General features: G+C 39.9%; 1 long non-coding RNA gene across 2 annotated transcripts in view; it reads left to right on the top strand.

The window, feature by feature from the left end:
• Nucleotides 1-7,724, top strand: part of LOC121814387 — a 41,608-nt gene that overhangs the window by 6,106 nt on the left and 27,778 nt on the right. The window lies entirely within an intron of this gene.

The following is a 7,724-nucleotide window of genomic DNA, read 5'->3' as shown; positions in this document are numbered from 1 at the left end:
TATATATATATGATTATTCTCCTATTTTCTTTCTTTCACCATGCAACAGGTGCAGGACTTCTGTAAATTGTCTGCTATCTGTACTTAAAACATTTACACACACAATTTTTCCGCATCATATAAAATCAGGCTTACAACACTGCCGCTTTATTTGTTTCTATGCGATAAGTTTTTATTAAGGCATTTCATTTAAATTCAGTACACACAGTTTCGCTGCATAGAAAAACTAAACTCAACACTATAGCTGCCATCTTCATGCGTAAAATTCGGGCGTAAATCTGGCATTTAAGTATAATTATAGAGTTAAATTGCGGTCATATTTATGCTGTGTTTGCGTGTCAAAACAACACATTTAAATTAAATCACATTAAAACGCAGGGGATTCTGGTTCTTGAAGTCTGTTCGCAGATTCATATAATTATTCAATTCATAAATTATTTTATTCTTCTCAGAAAACAGATCTCAGTACTGAAAAGTTGGTGTGTAACCTCTCGATTAGAATTTCAGTGTCGTTTCCCCCCCACGTTTGTAACTATGTTTACTTAGTTTTAATTTCAAAATATTCTTCCCTAAATTTTATTTAGTCTCAGAGCTTTCAGATTTGCTTACAAACCCGTAATAGTTCAGATTTTTACTTTTTCTTTAAAAATAACAACGACAGTGGCAATTAATTTCATTCGTTTCAGCACCATGGACAGAGACTCCCCTTTTCTCTTTTTCTTTGTGAAGTTCAGTCTTTGTACTTTTCGTGATAAACATTAAAATTCAAACACACTCTGCAGCTTTGTTCTTTTAATTTACTTTTACTTTTTTGTTTTTCACCTTTTTGCTATTTTTTTTTTATTTAGTAGGGAAAAAGCAGAAAGAAGCAATCATTTCACCCCTTGATATCACCGAATCCATACACCGTAAGTCATATGTGACTTTAGCAAACGGTATAAACAAATCACCCCTGAGAGTGTATTTTATTCTAGTCTATTTTATTTACTTTATTTATAGTATAAAGGCTAAAACGGAGAGGTGATAAGGATAAGATGGGGCATGAAAATAGAATCGAATAGGATAGAACAGAATACTCTGAGTGAAGGTAAGAGGTTCAATTGGTTGTCCTAAACACCTTTACTGTACTTCATGTCTGACAGGACGTGACGCAGTCAGGGGGCGGGCTCAGATGCATCAACTCGAGCCTGATGAAAGCAGAACTGAGAGTCAATCAGAATTAACGCACAGTACAAGCATCTTATTTTAACAGAGAAAGACAGAAAGAAAAAGGAGACACAGACGCACACACAATGATAGTTACGACTTACGATACAGAAAATGCGATTTTATCCAATTCTCAGCAAAGCTTTTAATTCACTTATTTCCAAAAGAATAACAGTTATTACTTTTTTTTAGATAAAGAATAATTGGCTTGTTAAGTTAATTGAAAAATTGAAAGTTATAGCATTTTTAGTAATAAAAAAAGACAAAAAATAAAATAAAGCATAATAAAAACTATTTCCTTATATTTTAGTGTCGTAAATTCGGCGCGTTGGGTAGTATAGGAAAAATGTGTATTTGTGGAGTTTTTTTAAAATTTGCATATATATATATATTATATATATATATATATTTATAATAATATATATAATATATATATTATATTATATACACACACATATTAGTCCAATAACTGTCTGCAACTCTTTCTAAAAAGGTACATCAAAAGAAAACAGGAATAGCTCATTACAGTTGAAATTACTGTAGGAGCCACCCACACACCCACCGAAACACACACACACACACACACATAAGGAGAGAGCGAGGAGGGGGTGATTATTATGAATATACTTTTGAATAAATGGTTGTGAATTTTATGAAGCTCCATCTAAAACACGCAGCGTTAGCTGAAAGTGACGAGTTAACATATTACAGGCTTTTACTGAGATTGCACGAAATCCTACGTCTAATGTATTCCTATTTATGTTTTTGCGTACACTGACGCTTTGTAGTCATTCTCTGCATTTAGTTAATTTGACCTCCAGACAATCACCTCACTGAAATTATTAACTAAAGCTTAAATGCTGATTTCCTGAAACCTAGTAGTTATAATCAAAATAAACGCATAGAAAATGGAACAGGGCTGTAAAAATAAGATGATTTGTAATTAAAAATAACGCTATACTGCTTAACTTAACGGGCTTTTATCCAAAAACAGACTGCAGGCTGTTATATCTTTCTTCATACGAGCAGACTTCCTGTCTTTACGCACAGGATATTTAGGGATGTCCCTAAACACGTATAGGTGTATGCTGCCCATGCAGATTCATGCATTCATGTGACTGTGGTGGTGGTGGTACACACTGTTGCATGGCTATCTCCATCTCTGGTTATCTTTTTTTTTTTTTTGGAATAGGCTGCTGATATGCTGTTGTTATTAGCGATGTGAGGAAAGCACAGTACATGATCTGTAGATTGACAATAGAAAAGGAAAATAATTAGCCCTTACATTGTTGAGGGAAATCACCTCCTAGTAGATTTTGGCAGGGTCTTCGGACTTCATATTGAGGTCCAACAACCACTCCCACAGGCGGTATCTGTTTATTATAGCGAATAAGCTTAATGGAAGCTGTTCTGGAAAACATTGTGTCTACTCTGTCTTGAACTTTCATTACTCCGTGTGTCCGTTTTATCCACCCCATATCTCTGATGCTAACCCATGTGTGCGTGCCAGTAAGCATACCTAATTTCGCGCGTATCCCTTGGCAGTCTGACCCCGAGGCCCCGGAGCGGCCCTCCACCTCCTGCTCCCCATATCTGACACTGCTATGCGCCTTCTCCTCACTCTCGCTTTCTCTTCCTCGGGCTTTGCTGCGGCTTGCTTGATATCCCACATTATTTCTCGTGTATTTCTTACGTGCACATGGTGATGTTCTGTGTAAAATGGGCTTTGTCTTCGCGCGTGTCGGTATCCCACATGGTCGACACGCGGTATCACAGCTGGACATAGCCAAAGGAGGAGGCTTCAATCCCTATCTGAGACTGGAAGAATATTTCTGCCTAGTGGATTTTAATATTGCTGCCTCTGAGCAAGGTGTGAGCGTCCGATTATGGAACCTGCTCTTTCAAATAGAATCTGTGAGTATGTTGTGTATTATTCTCAATTCAGCGTGACCTATCTAATCTAAAAATTTTATGATAATTAAAATAAAAGTAAAAATAATGCAATTAATTTAAATTATTTACCTTATTTGCTTTGATTTACTTGGGCACCATTAATTTATTAAAAAAATAAGTATTTGTACCGCAAAACTGGCTTACTGCCTTATTAAAGATGTCGATTTACTATTTCGTCCTGCCTTTATATTTGGAATCCATCCCCCCCCCCCCCCCCCACCAAAAAAAAAAATCTAGCTCGACGCGCTTATCACGAGGAAAAGTAGCAAGTTCGAGTATAATAGCCATGTGTGGCTGATTATAAAGGATTATAAAGGCTTGTTCGTCCTGCTGTCACAACATGCTATAATCCAGAACACACAGTAACATCAAGTGAGGCGGGACTTGTTCCACTAGATCATGTTGTTGACATTTAGCTGGAAGCTCGTGTGCTGTAGGTTATATAGGCCTTTGGAAGTTTGTCTTGCTTTCAAACAATTCATGGATTAATTCACTCAACGAGGAAACTGTGCTCTATGCTCTGAAATGGGTCGATATGAGTTGGCATTTAAAAGAACAATAAGCCGGTTGTTTGTGAGTTCTGTTGGGGAAAAAGCGGACGTAGCATCGTCTCTTATGTGTTGTGTTATCGCTGTAGGAGCCAAAGTTGGACATTAATAGTTGGTACATGTATGCTATATTAGGGCATAGAGCCGGGTTTCCTGTTACGCCTGTCCATAGATGACAGGTGGATGTATCATCATCCTCCTCCTGCAGCTGGGTGACTTCACCCTGCAGATGCTCCTCAGGATTTGTAGTAGGAGGAAGTTCAGCAGTGTTTTTGAAGAACGGAGATGATGAATAGTCCGCAGTTTGATTGCTACGAGGTAGGAATAGGCTCGGTTGAAAATAAGACACGTTGTATGGTGCCATTGCTGCTTTGCCTCTGAAGCACATGTGGTGATTGTGGGGATGTAAACTATGGCTTGCATGTTCCTTTCTTAATATTACTTGTCCTGCTTCTGTATTAATGCCTTTTCAGTTTGGAGCTGTCTGGTGATGCTAGGCTTGTTCTGAAAAAGCCATACCGTAAAGATCTTAATAAAACAGGGTATTACCTTGACTGTAACCTGCTTTGTGCATGCGCGCATTTCGGTGTGTACATTATATAGAGAGAGGGAGCGAGAGAGAGAGGGGGAGAGAGTGAGAGAGGCGTGCGCATGCATGCAGGCGGAATGCAATGGCTCCATGTGACCACAACACAAGCACCTCCGGCGGCCCCTTTAAGAGACGTGGGTTAGTTTTTCTCTTTGGTTATCTAGCTGTATGAGTTTATGTAATATCATAAAGCTAGAGAACCGAATGTATAAACTAATTCTGCAGTCGTCACGGCAGAGCGAGCCGGAACCGGACCGAGAAGGGGGTGCTGCCGGAGCGGATGGATGCAGCCTGCACGGAGGACTGGAAGCCCGCGGCAGCGTCCGTGCATCGCACAGGGAAACGTATCCCATCTCCTTGGACGTGCACCGGTGCAGAGAGGAACATGGCCTCCAAAAAACGGATTCATGGTGCTATATTTCTTTCGAGAAGGATGCGTGGAGTGACAGTAGCAACCGGAGACAGGCTCCATTCATAGAGTGATGAGGAGGAGGGCGATTCGGCAGTGGTGTTCATGCTTTGGTGCTTTCTCTTTGAATGGAACGTGCTTGCCTTGTTACAGTAGCTAAGACTGGTGTTTTAGATAGGTTTTTTGTTTTGTGGGTGTTTTTTTTGTTTTTTTTTTGTTTTTTTGCATTAACCGTGTAGTTATTTCGATGCCGATAAACAGGGGAGATGAGGTGAGATGAGCACGAGCTGTAGCTAGAAGAGGCACCTGATTGGAGGGATCTTGAATGTCACGTGTTCTATCAGAAGCCCCCATGTCCCCTCTCTGCTGGCCTGTTTGTGTAGCCTATTGGATTTGGAAAAATTGTATTAAGAATCAAAGCTTCTTATTGGTAGCAATCTGTTAATGCACATTGTTGTATTTTACCTTTAAAACGCAAAATGCAGGTGCGTCATCGAGCCATGTCACACCATGCAGAAGTACTCTGTTTAAGAGGTACACTCACCTTTATGTGCTTCTGTTGATTCTGATGGCAATAATCCATCTTTCAGATACATTAAGAGTGCTTAATATATTATACCTATAGGAGTAAGGAGGAGGATGTGTAGCAGCTCATCAAAGTAATGTGTGACAGGTTATGAAGTGGAGGAAGAAGACACAGATGTTTGTCAAAGGGATCATGTTGTATTCGTGGATTTAGCATGATTGATGTCCTTATCGGGAGCATTTTAAAGCTTCACAGACACAGAAAACAGTTCAAAACAACAGCTCATGCATGTGCTGAGGCCAGGAAAGCACAACGTTGTGCAGTTAAAAGAAAGGCACATTTTGGTTTTGATGGTGAGAAAAACAAGCATGCTACATTGCCACTAAGTTGTATTTTCTCTGTTAAAAGGTAGATATGACTGAGCACTCTGGCCTCTCACAAATCACAGCATGATTTGATTGCTGATGTAGAGTAGCAGGCCAAGCAGAGGGATTTTGGGAGGCAGCATCACTGAAAGGCAGGGTCAGCTGGGTCACCCAGACTGGTTTTCAGGCTTGTTTCATAATGCTTTTTGGGGTGCTCATTATCTGCTCATTCTCCACTCAATCTGAGTCAGAGTGGAGCTGCCACTGAGTGACAGGATGTTCTCTGTAGTGTGAAGCATATGGAATTTTAAACAAGCCAATTCAGTGCCATAGCTGCTAAATCTGTGGCTGCTTGCGGCTCTGCACCGTGGAGAGTGTGTGAGTGTGTAGCAGAACAGAGCCTGGTGCTACTGTTGGTAGGCCCTGGCTTATACTGCGTCACAGAGCAGGGCAGGTGCTAGCAATGGACCTAGCTAGAAGATGTCTGTGCCTTCTCAGTGAGCTGTGCTTTTGTGGTGTCATGCTGCTGTACGTGCGAGTCGGTATTGTCTGTGCATATTAGTAAATATGTGCCATTCACACGTAAGGTTAGAAATATTAGCTCCCTGCAGTTGTAATTATGATAATATTAGTGTGTGCTGTGCAGTTATTGTTCAGTTAGTGTAATATAGTCTGGTATTATGCAAGGTTGCATGGTGTCAGGATATCCACAATGTGAAATCAGTACAAGCTTATTTCTAGGTGAGACATTTTTATATAAAGAATTAAGACCTTCAAATGAAATCAAAGCCACAGCATTGTGATTTGATAAACCCAGTATTTGAAAAATAGTTACGACTTGTGGACAATGTGTGCTAAAATCTTTTTTTTTATAATTCTCCTCTCTTCTATTCATTTAACCGATAATTAAGCTGAGGCACTTATAATACATCACGCCCTGTCATCTGTGTGCTATAACAACAGCACCAGCCTCCCAGCTTCCTTCCAGCTGTAGTAGAATTTCATGCATTGCTGAGGGGTAATAAATGGAGGATATGGGGAGAGGCCTTTGAGATTGAAATGCAGTCTGCTGAGTGACTTAGAGGCAGGCTAGACGTCGGTGTTCCCACATTAATATGTGTCTGTCTGGGCCCTCTCCACCATCAGGAGGAGGCCCTCAACACCAGATGGAGCCCAGTCTAGTCTAGTCTAGTCTAGGTCTAGCCTACAAGCACCTGCCACATGGCTGCATTAAACTGTCCATTGTCTCTGTGATTTCTCTATTTGTAGGCCTATTTGAATCTCATTTATTGTTTCACATGCCTGGGTTTATTCTGCATTATAATGGCAACATTAACAAATGGCACAAAGTTGTGGTGAGACTAGAGAATAGGACTAAAAAGACAGGACTGAGTATTTTGTGTAAGACAGAGGGGGGGGGAATTCTCTTTTATGCACAAATGCATGCATTTCCAACCAAATCTATCATGCCTATAGCCTTTCTCACTGAAATGTAAGCCTCCAATTTATCAACAATATTTTTATGTTTTAGCTCTGTGTGTTTCATAAGGGCAGGCAAAAATTCTGGGACAGAGCAGCCATGCTGTTTATTGTCCATCATTGTTTTCGGTTTACAGACCTATTACCAAGGTAACATCCTTTTCTTGAATAATTGTGAGCATTATTTCAAGTTACTATAATACGTTTTCCCTTAAAAAATTGCTTACATTTTTAAACTTCAGATTTGGAAAAAAAAATAGTTAATATTATGATTAACATTATACGTTTGCCTTTGAGTGTGAAATAAATCAGTGTTTGTGGTCTATGTGATTCAACATTGTCTGAACCCATATTCCAGCTTTATCAGCTTTCTATTATCGTTTTACCTTGAATTGCAGTGGCCTATATAAACCTCTTCTCTGAACTTATGAATTCTGGGTTTGGTAGCCTAGCAACAGCCTCTGACCCATGCAAGGGAAAGAGGAAAAAAATTGAAAGGCTGACATGCAGGCTTTAAACCCGCAAAGGATGTCAGATTTTACTGGATGTAATCTTTGAGTATTTTGTGTAATCGTTTGTGTGTGTGTGTGTGTGTGTGTGTGTGTGTGTGTGTGTGTGTGTGTGTGTGTGTGTGTGTGTGTGTGTGTGT

This window comes from Haplochromis burtoni, unplaced genomic scaffold, assembly GCF_018398535.1.
Source record: "Haplochromis burtoni strain Fernald_Lab_line unplaced genomic scaffold, NCSU_Asbu1 Contig_42, whole genome shotgun sequence".
NCBI lineage: Eukaryota > Metazoa > Chordata > Actinopteri > Cichliformes > Cichlidae > Haplochromis > Haplochromis burtoni.
The sequence above is the reverse complement of the archived record's forward strand: the minus strand, read 5'-3'. Positions and strand labels throughout refer to the sequence as shown.